The following is a 15,189-nucleotide window of genomic DNA, read 5'->3' on the forward strand; positions in this document are numbered from 1 at the left end:
AAAAGCACTTTTTAATGGAGCTGGGAACTACATTTGTTTCTCAGCTGAGTGGATGTGCAGTTAGTGACAAATACAATTTAATCGGGGAATTCTCAGTTATAGTCACATTTCCAAAGAAATTTGAAATACAATTCAAAGAAATATTGTCTCATTCCAAAACACGTAGCATGCATGGACGTATGTCTGAAATGAACAGCAGAGATAGCACTGTTGATACAAACATGTCAGTGTGATTTTATTGCAGAAGACAGATATTGGCACGAAACAGCAAAATTGCACAGTGTGTGTTCAATTATAGGCAATTATGAAACGATTTGGAAAGCATTTGATTAAAACATGAACAGGTAGTTTCTCCCATCACGAGACATGCGAGATAAATGTTTGTGCCGAACACGACGTAGCGACTGTTTTTATTCCTTAATCTCTTAAAAATACATTTGGAGAATGATTCCCATGGAAAACAAGGAGAAAACAGTTTTAGCATGTTTGTCTAATGTTACGAAAGGAACAAATATGAACATTTGCATGTAATAAAAAAGAAAAAAAAGCGCTACACAAAGGAGGCTTAGCCGTTTCTGCTGTTTGACATTCTCTCCAGTTTGTTTGGTTTTTCTCGACAGCATCTCATCTCCAAATGAGTGACACCGGGGTCATCCTAATCTGCTTTTCTAGCAGATCAGAGATGAGTTGGACAAAAGCTCACTTCGCCATTCATTCTAGTATAGAAGTCCAATATGTCTCCAAAATATTTGCCCAAACCCTTTACTTAATCATGAGATGAGAGGTTATTCAGCACCCCAGTCTGATGCTCCATCCTCCACTTCTCTCGTGTGTGTGCGTGTTCGTAAGATTTATGTAAGAAAGAGAAAAAAACACTTCTACTGAAAGCTCACGGCAGAAACTTACAAAAATGAAATAATCAGGTTGGAGTTGTTAACCAATGCGATTATGTGGAGGGAAAAATATTTGATCTGCTCGTATTGCAGTTTGAGGTCCATTCACGTGCAGTAATGACATTTAATATATGTGTGTGGGAATACATACTGTTGCATTATCTCTCTATCTCCCTCTCTGTCCTCACAGCTGTCGCCCGAATAACCCCCACCCCACTCGCCCTCACTTGCATCAGGGTGTGGGTGCAGTGGGGGCCTTGGCCCTGATGAGGCCGAGAAGGGAGCCACTGCTGCGCTAAGCCTCTGGCTCCCTGCTCCCTCCCCACCTCCTCACATCATGAATAATGCATCAGAGAAATACATTTATCTTTTAATAGCCCCGGCCCCCTGGCTGAGACCGTTCAGTCTGGCCCAAACCGCCACAGCACAGGGCTCCCCCCTCCCATGCCACAGCACCCCACCCATGATTGTCTCTGTTCCTTTTGAAGTTGGGCACTTCTTAGTGTCCTAGAGATGGGTAATCAGGCTTGATTTTGGAAGGGTCAGGCCATCTTTTGAAGGGGCGGTCATCTTCAAGTTCAACCGAGGAGGGCCGCGCTCATGCTCTGTGTAAGAATTACTGTAATTTTATTACACACATACACGGCCCAGTGCAGAATTAGATGGAAAGAAAAACAGATGGAGAACAAGGTGGTTGTGACACGAATATTTTACAAGGATTGTGTAAGAAGGCACTCGAGCACTCGCTAACTGTAAGGTAAATATAAAGTGTTTGGCTTTTTTTTCTTTAAAGTTGCTGCAGGAGAGCAGACACTGACGTAACCGTCCTGAAAGAACATTTGTTTACATGTTTCTAGCATTTTTTATAGTGCACCGAATCCTAAAACCCATGACTCGAAGAAGGACAGATTTATTTTGTGACACAATTTTGTATTTTTTCCCCTTTATTTTATTTTGTTTTAAAAAATTAAAAGCAATTGAACCAAAAGAAAACTTGCACCCATTAGCCTCAGATTAACCTAACAGGCAGAAATCTCCTGTCTATGAAATAAAGACAGCATCCACATGTGTCGTCACACTATTTTAAATAAGATTTCAAATCAGTCAAGGCCCTGGCGCTGGTGCACCGTAATGCGGGAATAGTGCCGTCTTTCTTGTTTAATCAGGATCAGGAGGATTTCGATCCAGCCTCCTTGCCTGCATTGGTAATACATGTGTACGTGTGGACTCTGGGGAAGGAAAGTGTAGCTGGTTACCTTAACCCTCTGTTTGTCTGTGATGATTTAAGGCTCAAACGGCTCTCACTGTGACACCTGCGGGAACAGATACCCGAGAGGGTTTAATTTCACACTCTATTTGTTACAATGAGAACATAGCTTATAAAAGAATTTTTCACAGTATAATCAGTTAGTTTTGGTTTATAGTGCATTGTGTAAGTGTATTAGGACTGTGTACCCACCGGCGTGGCTTTTACCCAGAATATGAATGGACTTTTATTTTATTTTTTTTATTTAAATGTCTCCATAACTGACACTTTCATTTTAAAAAAGAAAAAAATATGAAGGAGCCTTTAGTGAAGTTCAAAGCAGAATTTGCAGTTATTTCAAAAAAGATTTGTAACATTTCCCAGAAATTTTTTTATTAAAATATAATAAAATTTTACACATGCCATACTCACATTCAATGAAACAGCATGTCAGCAACACCCTGATACATTTCAGTGATTCGGATCTTTCATATCACTAACTTGTGGTCAGATTATCACATAACTGAAAAATACAAAGAACAAAACGCACTCGAGAAACACTGAAGCTGACATCACTTTTTCAGCCAACAATAACAAGTTCAAGCACACACTTCTTCCCAACATGCCCCCTCCCCGCCCTCTCCCAACACACACACACACACACACACACACACACACACACACACACACACAGAGCAAAAACTAAATCTCTTTTCTCCATACCCCACACACACGCACACATCACCGAACCCCTCTTACCCACCACTCCCCTGCACCCAAAGCCTTCAAGCAGCCCTGGGCTTGTGTAGTCATGCGTCAGTTGCCCGGCACTGGGGATGAGGCCTCGCTAGCCGTGGCTGTAGCTGGGTCCTAGCCAGCAACTCCTCAGCTCCCTGCTCTGCTCTATGGAAGGCAGAGAAGCTGAAAGCACCATTTATCATCACTTGTGTGGGCAGCATCACCACGGCAACGCTCAGGCTGGCAAATGCCACTGCTGTGAATACTAATGAGGCTCTTGGCAGGCCTGTGTTGGCGTAAATGGGGCCAGGGTTGTACTCTGTGTGAGTGTGTGTTTGTGTGTGCATGCGTGTGAGCGAGTGCTGGGCTCTAAGAGGGCTACAGTAGAGGTAAACAGTCCAAAGGAAATCAATTAAGTGTTTCCACAGTGTTTGGCAAGAGCTCTAATCTTCAGCACCACATTTTAAAATAAGGGCGAAATCTGCCTTTAATACCTCCTCTGCCTTCTGCATGACAATAAACAAGCAGGCGACAATAAACAGCCGAGCACAGCCGAGCTTGACTAAGTCCTCCGGTCTCTACTTTGAGAAAACACAAGTGAAGTCATTATTCCCGAGTTCTTTCTTCCCCGTGCAGTATGTCTTTTCTTAAAGCTGAACATTAAAAACAGTAATTATTCCCTCACCGTTTCATATTCTACACTATTTATTAGTGAAACAATCGCCACTGACTTAAAGTTGGAAAGCCAGTGTAATAAAGTATCAGCAGTGCATTGACATGAACTGGAGCATACCTGCCTGTCTGCTACTGACACTGGCTTTTAGTTCGAGCTGGGCCTCCACCTGTCAGAGAAGCGCCCTCTCTCCGCTTCACTCTGACTCTCATGTTAGAGTGACGCTGGGAATAAATTGGACTGGAGCATGCCTGCTTGGCTCTTTATTGATTCAGGCACTTTGATTGAGCGGGGATCTAATCAATTCTTCAGTGGTAGTGAGACGCCAGAGTAAAATTATTCTTAGGCAAACCCTTCAAACGACTTGTCATTAATTTGCCTCTTTACTGGCACTTGTTTGCTGGGAACGAGATGCGTTTTGGGCTTTCTCCGTCTATTAGCGGGGTTGCGCTCCTGGGATTTTCATGGGCTGCTAAGCTTGGGGCGGGAGGGAAAGAGAGAATGTGTGTGTGTTTGTGTTTTGTGCACAAATCTGTTTACGCATATGTGAACTAGAGGTGATTGGGCACACTATGCTTGCTCATCCTTACAGAGTGACTTATTAGTGCTAATTGGGAAGGACAGTTCAAACAAGCACAGAGGAGTGGTTGTCACACAAGCGTGACAAGAGTGTAGAGAGGCAGGCAGTGCTGGGTGCTCTTCTCAGCTTCAGCCCTCCCTTTTCCCAAAGCCAGCCCCCCCTGCCACCGCCCCCAATGCCCCCAGTCATCCCTGGCCCCCGGCCTGGCCACGAAGAGTGGACACAGAGTGGGCTCTTTGTCCGCACACAGCCATTAGCAGTCAGCGGACTTCAGAAATGTGAGCAGGACAAGGCAGTGGACAGAGGCGCAGACAGAAACACGGCTGTCTGAGACACTTAGGAAGTCAACAGCTGACGGAAGGGCCACACAAAGGAGGAGCTGCTGAAGCATGGGGAGCGTGATCAGCATAGAATATAGACCTCCCTCCCTTCACCCGTGGACTTTGTGCCAAGCAAGTGCACACACACTACATGCAACCACATTACGCGCATAAACATGTCTGATCTGCTTGTGAGGAAGGCACACACACACACACGCAGACAGAACTGCGCACAGACGTGACTGTGATACATCAGCGCCTCCATTAGCTGGTGCAGAAGATGCGCTGACATCACATGATAAGAAAGGCATTCTCTTTGCCCTGAACCCTCTAGCTAATGATGAATCAACTGGTGGTGCATCGACATTAAGACCTCTTCCTGGAAAATGCTCCATACTGTTATTTAGCGCTTTTTTTTTTTTTTGCTGAAAGATGCTAATTCCAATGATTATTTAGTACCATAATAGCTGCAATTATATTCTGCACAAACTGATATAAGGTATAAGCACCAATTAGTAACTGGTCATTATCTTAAGCATTTGGTTCAGGGAGAGTGAAGTAATAGGCAACCATTCAGTAACCCTTGCTCAGAAAAATGGCTGCATAGTGCCTCAGTAATTAGTGGAGCTTGTTTTGCCTTTAGTCTTGAAAGTGGGTTGTATTTCCAGTAACCTGCATTACTGCTTATTGCTCGCAGTCATATTTTGCGATTATAGAGACAGGCATGCTATTAATGGGTAGCATGAGGACAGTGCCACATTTAATTATTCTCTCTTTGGTCATGGCAAGAGGGCACTTTCAATAAAAAAAACAACATTTTTCTAGCTTTTTTAAATTTTACTTTTTCAAAAATGAACACATGTGCAATGAAACCAACCAAACATTTTTTTTAAACCATCAACACACAAAAGTGTCAAATAAGCCAAATTGTTATGCAAACGTGGTGGTGCCCAGAGGAAAAAAGGGGGATTTCATGACAAATAATAATGGAAAATTCAGCACTATGTGAAAAAAAGCACTGTATGTAATGGTGATGGCCTGAGCTCTGTGCAGTGTGTGTGTATGCTCTCTCAAAGCTATGGCAGCGAGGATCACAAGAGCAGTATCAAAGCACTTGGTCACCATGCGAAATGTCTTCTCGCAGCAGGAGGTTGTGGGATTGTTGTCGGCATTCCAACTCTCTTTGAATGTCAGCCTCACTAACAGGGCAGTTGGCCTACATGGCACTGCTGACAACATAGCTACACTTTCAACTTTTATTCTTTAATTTTTTCCCCCATTTTTCTTTTTTGTTGTTGCTGTGCCTGGCACAGCGCCTCTCAGTGGCAAAGAAGATGACAGATGCGAGAAATGCTCTGACGCACTTTTACTTCATCCCCACGTGTATGCGAACATGTGTTAAGGTGAGTGTCGGGTCAGCGTGCATTATTTAAAGCGGCGTATGCCATGAAACTTTTTGTTCACGGTGACACGCACAGGACTTGTGGAACATGGAGCCCAACATGCTGCTGAGCATCGGGGACAGCTGAGCACAGCAGCTTTGGACATAAATCTAGGCCACCCCAACAAACTGCTCCGCTTAATAGATGTTTAACTAAACCCCCTCATTTGAAACAGTTTGACCCCAGTTCGCTAAAACACAATGCGAGAACTCCCCAAGGATTAGGCCCTGACCTCACCGGGAATGGAGGGAATGGCCCACACTGGTTATAAAGGAGGCTGCCATTGTCCTGTCCAGGCATGGGGGAGGACAGTGTGAGGGAGATACATGCCAGTGGGTGGAGATAGCCTTGTTGTAACGACATCTTGATGGAGCATCTTTCCCACCCACCAGAGCAGCACCAGCTCTGTATGTATTTTAATGAGGCTTTGTGTCTGCCCACATATAGCCCCTCTACTGACAGGGAACGTGTTAGCAACATGCTCACCCTTTGTCACGACACCCAATCATATAATCGACTGGCTGGCTAGATTTATTCTCTTGACACTGTGTGTGTGTCCATATGTGCAGGGACGTAAATAGTACGTGACCTTTTGCAGACAGTGCACGGCATAGTTGGCATGGGCTGTAAAGCTGCTGGGGCGAACTACAAAACCCATGGAGCTTTTGTGAGCTCCCTGTATGTGTGCGCGCAGGCATGGCGGAGCTTAAATAAAAAACTTCAAACTTTAACAAATCCACAGTTTACAAGGGCCACCGCGATGACAAAAGTACTTTGCAAAATGCTTGTCGTGAAGATGAATTTGCCTTTCGTATTGCAGGATCAAAATAATAATTTTTACTTTTGAAGCACTGTCTTTTCATACCAAAGTGCCTCTATTGAGGAAACGGTGAATGTGGGGTAATTTTATTTTCTTAAGCGGGGATATGACAGGGCTGGGGAATCCAATTGTGTGCCAGGATGCAATTCACATTTTATTTTCTTAGTTACTGACCTTGATCGAGGGAACTGCAGGGTCAGAGCCTCTCCAGTCTCTATTGTGGGCTCAAATAGAATGTTAATGAATTGGCGCACTGAATATTAAAACGCAGACCCGCTTTCAGCACCCAGTCAGACTGCTGCGGCATGTTGAGTGCTTTGGCGGCTAGACATGCAGTCTGCCTTGCTTTGCTCAGAGTCTGCTGCTGACTGGAGAAAAGGTGGGTGGGAATACCGAGGCTGATTCTTTTCTTTCCCCCCCAGCCCGGTCTCACCGATTGGCAGAGGGAGGGAGAAGGTATGCGTGTGTGATTTGTTGGTATGGATAGCCCACAACTGGGTGCTCTGTGGCCCTTAAGATTTTTCTTGCAGAGGACAATGGCTGATTTAGGGTGCACCCTGGTCCTTCTCACCGGCCCCGGAAGTGCTTCATTTTGTTCACGGGACAGCTGCACAGCTCTGTTCATCTTCCCTCGCCTTCTGATTGGCCTGGCATGCTTGACAAGGGCACGAGTCCTGATTGTTTCACAGAGAACCTGGCATGCTCTCATTTGGGAGGATTGTTTATTGGGGGGGAAAGGCAGCACAAAATCAACAAAGAGAGCCAGGAGCCAACAGTGGCTCTGAGAACATCCAGGGACAGTCTTCAAAGGAAACGAGCATCTATACAGCAGCTCCAAGCCACCGTGAAATATTACAAATGGCGACAGAATACTCATCTCTCTAGTGCCACCTTTCCAGTCAAGTATTAACCCCCGCTAAGCAGGAAGGAGCCACATGACATCAGCGGCCAACGAAGCACAGATCACAAGCAGAAGAGTATAAATATTAATTATTACATAAGCAGCCACCATGTTGGAGCTTTGCAGTTTGCTGTCCATGTTGATTTTTATGGTTCATCAGTTGAGGACATTTATCAATATATCCATCCCAAAATGTTCCGCGCGATGACGACGGGGTAATTTAAAATCAAAGGCACACCAAACGGACTCACTGACACGTGCTGAGATTTGAATAAATCTAATTATTCGTTTGCGGCTGCAGTTACAACTGCGTTTATTTACTCAGCCTATTAAAACGAAGCAGCATATTTAATGTCACCTAACTGAAAAGTTGAGCTGAGTTTTGGTATCTAAATGGAAAAAAAGAGGTTATCCTTTTTGAGTTCAGCTGAATAGAACAGATCCCAGAATTCATTTAGCCATGCCTATTTCTCTTTCACGGCCCTGCGCTGAGTCCCTCTATACAAGGATGAGTGAGTTGTGGCCTCGCGCTAGCCTCCATCTCCCTGAAAGAGGAAAGGGAGAAAAGGCAGCAAGTAAACAAAAACGCATCTTGGAGTTGCTTTTCCTTGCCTCTCCATCCTACTCATTTTGAAGCAGCTGTGCAAAGAATGTCAAAAATTCAGAGTGTCCTCTTTTTATATACCTTTCTGTCAAGTATTTCTTTTTTCCCTCAGGTTCAGATGGAAACCAATGTCTGATGACACATCTGAGGTACTCTAAAACGACCCGGAGAGAAAGGGAGAGCAAGAGAAGTTGAAGAAAACCCCTCGGGTGTGTATTCGAGCTCGTCTGCGGGTTTCAGTCGGTGCACGTGCCCAGCCGGGCGAGAGTGTGTGCGTGCGTGCGCGCCACGCGCCATCTGAAGATGGTGCAGATGTCCACGCTGTGGCTCTGCTCTCGCACACTGTTCAACATGCCTCAAAAAGAAGGGATTTTCCCTCTTTGTTTCAAATTTCACAGGCTGTCCAAATGGGCACAGGCGTGTTTCCAAAATAAATAAATAAGTGGATGTATCAGTGGCCAACATCTGCAGATTATGATTAGCATTTGGAAATTGCGTCCTTGAATGAGATTTGGATGTCGACTGTCAGTCTTCCTTTATGAGTGCGACTCCTATTCTGGGGAACTAGAGGGTACCGCTTTGTCCTTAAATTGGCTACAATTTGGAGGGAGAAAGAAATCCTCTTCTCTCTCTTCCCCTCTGCCCGTTATGATGTGCCGTCTGAACAAGAAAGAGACACTATTAATTGTGTTGAATATGAATAGCTGTATTTGGTTAAACAGTTTCAAAGGAAATTGGCCCAAAGGAACTTCTTTTCCTCTTCTTCCCCCTACTGTCTGTCCCTGCTTTTTCTTCTCTCTTTATCAAGATTTTTTCTTCCCTCTCTAATTTTACACTGAGCGAGCTGGCTGCTTTAGTGCGGCTGCATTATCTTATGTATTCAGCTTTCAGCTCCTCTCCCTCTCCCGATGAGGCGAGGCTTAATTGGGCTCTGGCTTTAAAGTCTGTAGAGCTCTCCACTTGCTCATAGAAACACATTCAGGGGCTGCTCATTCACTTCGAGTATGTGTTAGATGTACAAATATTATTTACTTTTATACTCCAAATCAAAAGGCGCACACTTCCTGCCTCTCTACACACAGTCCGTGCAGGAGAATTCACAGTTCAATTCACTTCAGGGTATTTTCCCCCTTCTTGGTGAGCCGCGCTACTAGAATGTGCTGCTGCTTCACAACAAAAGTATTATTTAAAAGGACTGTTTCATTACAGTGTAATGGCATTGTTGATAAGAACAGCGCTTTTAAAAGACAATAATTATTACACTGCCTTGCGGTGCTTGGCAAAGAAAATGGAGAAGCTTCCGCATTTTCAATAACCGGAAAAAAACCATTAACCAGAAAAAAAATGTAACAAAAAAGAAACTGTACCTGCCGACATCTGTTTACTGCAACAGATGCAAAAATGTGCTTTTTACTGCCACCCAAAATTTCCTTTCAAATCTGAATAAATTCCTAAAACAATCCAAAAATATTAATTGAGAAATCCAGTGAGCAACAGACTAAATTATTCCTAAATGACTATACAGTAAAAAAAAACAAACAAAAAAAACCCCCACACAAGTAAATAAAAACAGACACAGGTGGCAAAAGTGGAAAATCAAGGCTTCGCCTCTTGGAAATCAGGCAAAGAGAATAGCTTTGTACAGCCACTCCTGCATTCCTCACACCTAAACAACCTCAGCAATTAGCTGCACCATTAGAGCCTGGAGAAGGGGAAAGGAGCTGTTAAGAGAGACATGCTGGAAAGAGGAGGAGAGAGAGAGAAACTTGGCGGTTCTTGTTCTACAGTGAGCCGCGGCGCTGTTACGTGAAGTGTGGCGGTGCCGCGCAGCGTCGATGCCGAGGCCTTTTCGGGCGGGAGCTGATGAACTGCAGATGAACAATTTCACACTTCCCTTAGACCTGAGCTTACATACAAACTCCTCCTCATTAGTTTTTGTCACTTGCTCGTGTGCCAGGCACAGGAATAAATGAGACCACTATCAGCTGCCGCCTTGATAAGCTGCCTTATCTCATTAGGTTCCACATCAAAGTTAATCAGAGATGGGAATAGTAATTGGCCGACTAGACAATGCCATAGATCATGGGGCTTTTGTAGTGTATGTCATCTCCAAAACATCAGCAGGCTGGGGCTGGAAGATAGGGTGCATCTGCTGGAGAGAGAAGGAAAGAGGAGTGCGTGCAGGGGGTGCGGGGTGGGAGCGAGAGCTGGGAGTGAGTGTGCATGATGAGGAGCAGGGGGTGGGAGAGACTGCGAGAGAGAGAGAGGGGATGAGAGGGGAAAGGAGTAATGGCAGAGGCATAACAAGCAAGCTGCTCAGAATTAATGAGCTTACTCAATAAGAAAAGAATAACCAATCAGTGTGTGTTGGGCAAATATAATTTGGGAATAATTGCTTGATTGCTTTTCTATAGTAGGCTGATTTGACCACACACAAGAACTGAGAATTAAGATGTCAAGACAAGAATTAATTTGGCAAGCGAGGGCACACAAATGTTCCTCTCGCTCCCCACTCAGGCGGCTTGGAAGGCAGCAGAGCCGCGAGTTGGAGCGCACTAATGATGAAAACACAGTGGTAGATTGCGTATTCATTTCCCTGTCTCTATTTTACATAAAGAGAGCCATGGCTAATGCCACAGATGTTGGGATATCATACAAAAAAAAAAAAAAAACTGTGCGTATGCTAACACATTTAATTGGCATTTTTGCATATTCCACTCCATTGTTGATAGCTAGTTGCAGCTGATTGTTCAGTTTGTGTCCTCACTGATTTCAGTGGTTTTTTTTGGAGGGGTAACTGTCTGTGGATAGTAATTGGTGTATTTTGATGCTTCCCATCCCCAAACAGTGCTTATTTCTGAAGTCTTCTCTCCTCTCTCGATCGCCAATTCATGAAGGCTTAGAGTGAGTCTTTTATTACTCGCTACCTGCTTTGAGAAATCAGTGTCAACCTCACTCACACACACTTGTGTAAGAGGCAATGAGGAAATGTTTTTGTCCTCTAACAAAGTGCCGGTGGTCAGAGTAACACATTAGAGAATAACCGACAGGACTGCGGTTAGGAGAAGAGCAAAATAACACCCACCCTAGGACCCTAATGGCCAGCTGCACCCTGCTAATGATACGCACGCGTGCACGTGTGCACAAGCACACACACACAAGCACCGAAGCTCTGTTTCCATTACAGGCTGCTGTATACCGTCTCCCAATGTACACATGGCAGGAGTATATTAATAGTAATCACGAGGCATGATGCAGGATAGAATACAATATTAGTGCCATATTTGGAATGGATTCAGCCCAGCCCCATTCAATTTAGATTTGAATAAGAAATGTATCCCAACCTGACCACATGCATATGAATCGCCACATATATTTGCTCCCACATGTGTCTGGTACTTAGTTCCAATTAGGCTGAAAACACTGCTGCTGTGACGGAGGCTGCTCACACCGTCTCAGTTATCACTTCTCTGCAGGTTCAGCAGCTAAGGCTATTCATTTTCAAATGTGTGTGTGTGTGTGTGTGTGAGGGTGTCAGGGAGTGTATGTCCGTGTGCTTGTGTGCATTGACATTATTTGAGCAGTGAGGTAAGTAAAGGGAATAAATAAGCAGGCAGAGGTCCTGTCATGATGATGTTATTGCCGCCCTGGGTTTGCCTGCGGCATTATGAGGACAGGCACGCTGCCATATCCCTCACTGTCACATGCACACACACTTCCACACACACAGATGCCTGCGTGCTGGGGATCTAGGGCACATGCTCTAGGTAAATTTGCTTTGATCCGCATTGCACCTAATTGAGTCGCAGGCAACGTCTCTATTCCCACATCAAGGAATTTGAAAATGTTAGATTATTTCGCATGGGGATTAAACCTAATTTTCGTGTGTTACGCATTAACCTATTAGGCTGGTTCATCTGCATTGCTAATGCCCTCGTGCAGACAGCTGTCACTACCCTGGAAAAAAAAAACATGATCGTGCAATCCTTGAATGAGTGATCCCTGCGATGATTAGTGGCAGTGAACTTCGCTGAGCCCAAGCGATAAGGCTGCAAAATTCCCAAGTTGCCAATAGCTCCGAAAATTATCAGACTGTAGGCAAAGGAGAAATTGTGCCTTCCGGCTCAGGGGCTTCAATCCAGGGTTTGCCCAGATTGACATTATTTAAAGCTATGGAAATGGGCTCTGGCTATCTGGAGGATTGCTAAAATAAGAAATTTTCCGGCAACATTTATGAATACGCTGACAGGAGAGGATAGGGACATTAAAAAAAAAAAAAAAAAAAAAAAAAAAATATATATATATATATATATATATATATAAATGCTGTGCACATTCTCGAAAAAGCAATTTTAGGGTAATTTCATGATTTTATGATCTAATCTTGGTAAATAAATAAACAGATATATGTGGAGCAAAAACCCATATGGCTGTAATATTCTTAAAGGACCTCCGCAATCTCTACTGAGAAGCTACTTTAGCAGGAATCACTGTGTACTCTACGTGTAGACCAAGTGCATTGTTTTCTAACCTGATGCAGCAGAAATGGAAACAAAATCCCTTCAATCGCCTCCTGTTGTTTAGCCCGAGACATACTGGCAATGCAACATCTGCGCAATACATGGAAAATGCATTATATATTTGTTGGTTAGTAAAACAATTCAGTGTTTTTGTAGATTCAGCTTTAGTGACTGCTGTGATGATACAAAATAGTGGACCTCCATCGTGGACAAGCAGAATGACTGCTGGCACATCAGCTCTCTTCAACATGCACAAGCACTAGTGAATTGCCGTTTTGCATAGCTTAACACAATTGCGCACACCGATCGAGAAAAGCCATTTTTGTGCAGGAGAATATGTTGTATGCGTCTGTATGCACGAGCGCAACACCTCAGTCTTCGAGTGTGCACGTGTCTGCGGATGGATAAATGTTATCATCACCTGTGAAAATGCGCGCTGGGTGTGGGGTGGAACTCTGCCCCTGAGTGCCAATTCAAATGAACACAAACATCAATCGCTGGCCAGCCCCTCATGTTTCCAACCTTGCTGGGTGACACTGCCACGCATATGCTCCACCCACGATGCATCTGTGGCGTTTTAATGACAAGCAGATTATTAATCCTGTCTGCCTGTTTACCGGGTTTTTATTTATTTAATTACCTGTTTTCACTTTTGCTTAAGCGCTATGCAAATTGAGGCATATGCATGTGTGTGTATGTGTGAGTCTCAGGGCTGTGTGAATGCAGTACTGGACACTTCAGCTTGGCTAATGGATACAACTTCATTGGATATGGTCATTATCACGGATGCTCAAGAGTGATGTGACCTCACATTATCACAATAGATCCCGTACTGTTCTCATCCACTGTCTAATTATGTATGGGTGCTGGGCGCAGTCCACTGTACTCACAATATCCATCTTGCCAAGGCTGAATAGATTTTATCTGTTTTTGTACGCTTAGTACATTTTTCTTCCTTTAGATGTAAAATCAGCCCAAATACTGTAGCTCATTGTAACAGGTACAATGTAAAAACAAAGAGAGTCTAGTCAGGAGAAACGGTGGTGCGGAGCTAACTCTGCATACTGCCCATTGGTAACCCGGCGGCTGCAGCCTGAATGTGGGGAGTCGTGGAGCACAAAGGCTAATCAATGTCAGGGTGGAAGCGGAGAATCCCTTGGCCCACCCTATTTGACTTAACTGCTCCGTTTGTGCTCCTACTGATCCTGTGGTCTTTGTGTACATTGTAATGAGTGCTGACATAATCCTGCGGATTTTCCTGGAGGCCAAACCTTTGCCACCCCCATCGGGCCTGGGGTTTCTCCTCCGATCAGGAGGGCTGCCAGAGGGGGGAAAGACAGAACCACAATGCCCCCCGACCCCCATGAGATACTTACATTTAGGGATGGTTTGAAGCTCTCTGTGACTGAGCTAGTAACCCATTTTAATCCTATTAACACTAGCCAACAAAAGCTAAATCTGCTGCAGGACAGGCAAGGCTGGGGCATGGAGGCTGGGCTGTGGATTGAAAATGGGGGCTGAGGGAGATATTGTGGGAGTATAAAAATTGTGCAGTAAAGGGAATAAAAAGATGCTGAACTGAAAAGCTTGCCCTTAAGGGCGCTTCTTTTTTTCATAGGTAAAGAGATGCGAAAATAGGGAACAAAGAACAAGGAGAAGAACATAAGGAAATGACACAGAACCTTGTGAACAAAAAGACCCTTTGTGCCAAATCGGCCTCAAAGAGGTGGGCCACCAATAACTGCTGGCAAATGTACACAAGGTTAACGCATTCAGCACACATCCATCTTGAAGCTTGAAGGACATGTTTCTGACAGACCGGGATAATAAATGTACAGCAAAGCGCCAAGCAGGAAGTTGAGGCCGGTGTCTTGTGGCTGCTGGTACCTCGAGGTCGAGAAACAAAGACCAGGGAGCTCTCAATGCACTTTTGTTTTGGGTGCATAGTGGGGCAAAGAGGCCAAGCATGCTGGTGGTCCTTGCCCTAGCACCAACAGACAGGGAAGGGTTTTACACAACTGTGGCAGCTTAAAACTCCCCATTGTAAGAAACAAGAGGGGAGTGACAGGACCCATACAGACAGAAAGTGTTCTTTTTAGCCAAACAGGGCAGGATATGACTCTTTAAGGGGCAACAGGGTGAATGAACAATAACTTCCATGGAGAATGAAACCCAGTGCAAGCGACACTGACACTGCCATTACTCTCTAGGTGTCGTCAGCTCTGTGCTTTATGCCTGGACATACTGTATTCCCTCGCCTCTTGCCCTTCTCTCTCCCAATCCACAGCTCCTTCTCCTGCCTCTGCGTCGCTCATAACCATATCAATTTGTATTAATAGTGGCTTCATCCAGCAGTAAAAGCTATATATATGATTATAATTGTCACTGTGGGGCCTAAGTGACGAGGTGCGATATGCCATTACAGCTGCGCGGGGTAGTCTTTGACATGGGT

General features: G+C 44.5%; 1 long non-coding RNA gene across 1 annotated transcript in view; it reads right to left on the reverse strand.

Moving 5' to 3' along the window:
• Positions 1 to 210: 210 nt before the first annotated feature.
• The window catches only part of LOC309694991, a 44,505-nt gene continuing 29,526 nt past the window's right edge, over positions 211 to 15,189 (reverse strand). Inside the window, exons 2-3 of the long non-coding RNA XR_014273009.1 lie at positions 2,150 to 2,206; positions 211 to 1,498 (exon numbers count right to left, since the gene is read on the reverse strand). This is a non-coding gene — a long non-coding RNA (uncharacterized lncRNA). The remainder of the gene's footprint in view (positions 1,499 to 2,149; positions 2,207 to 15,189) is intronic.

Source organism: Aulonocara stuartgranti (assembly GCF_965226115.1).
Source record: "Aulonocara stuartgranti genome assembly, chromosome: 19".
Lineage (NCBI taxonomy): Eukaryota > Metazoa > Chordata > Actinopteri > Cichliformes > Cichlidae > Aulonocara > Aulonocara stuartgranti.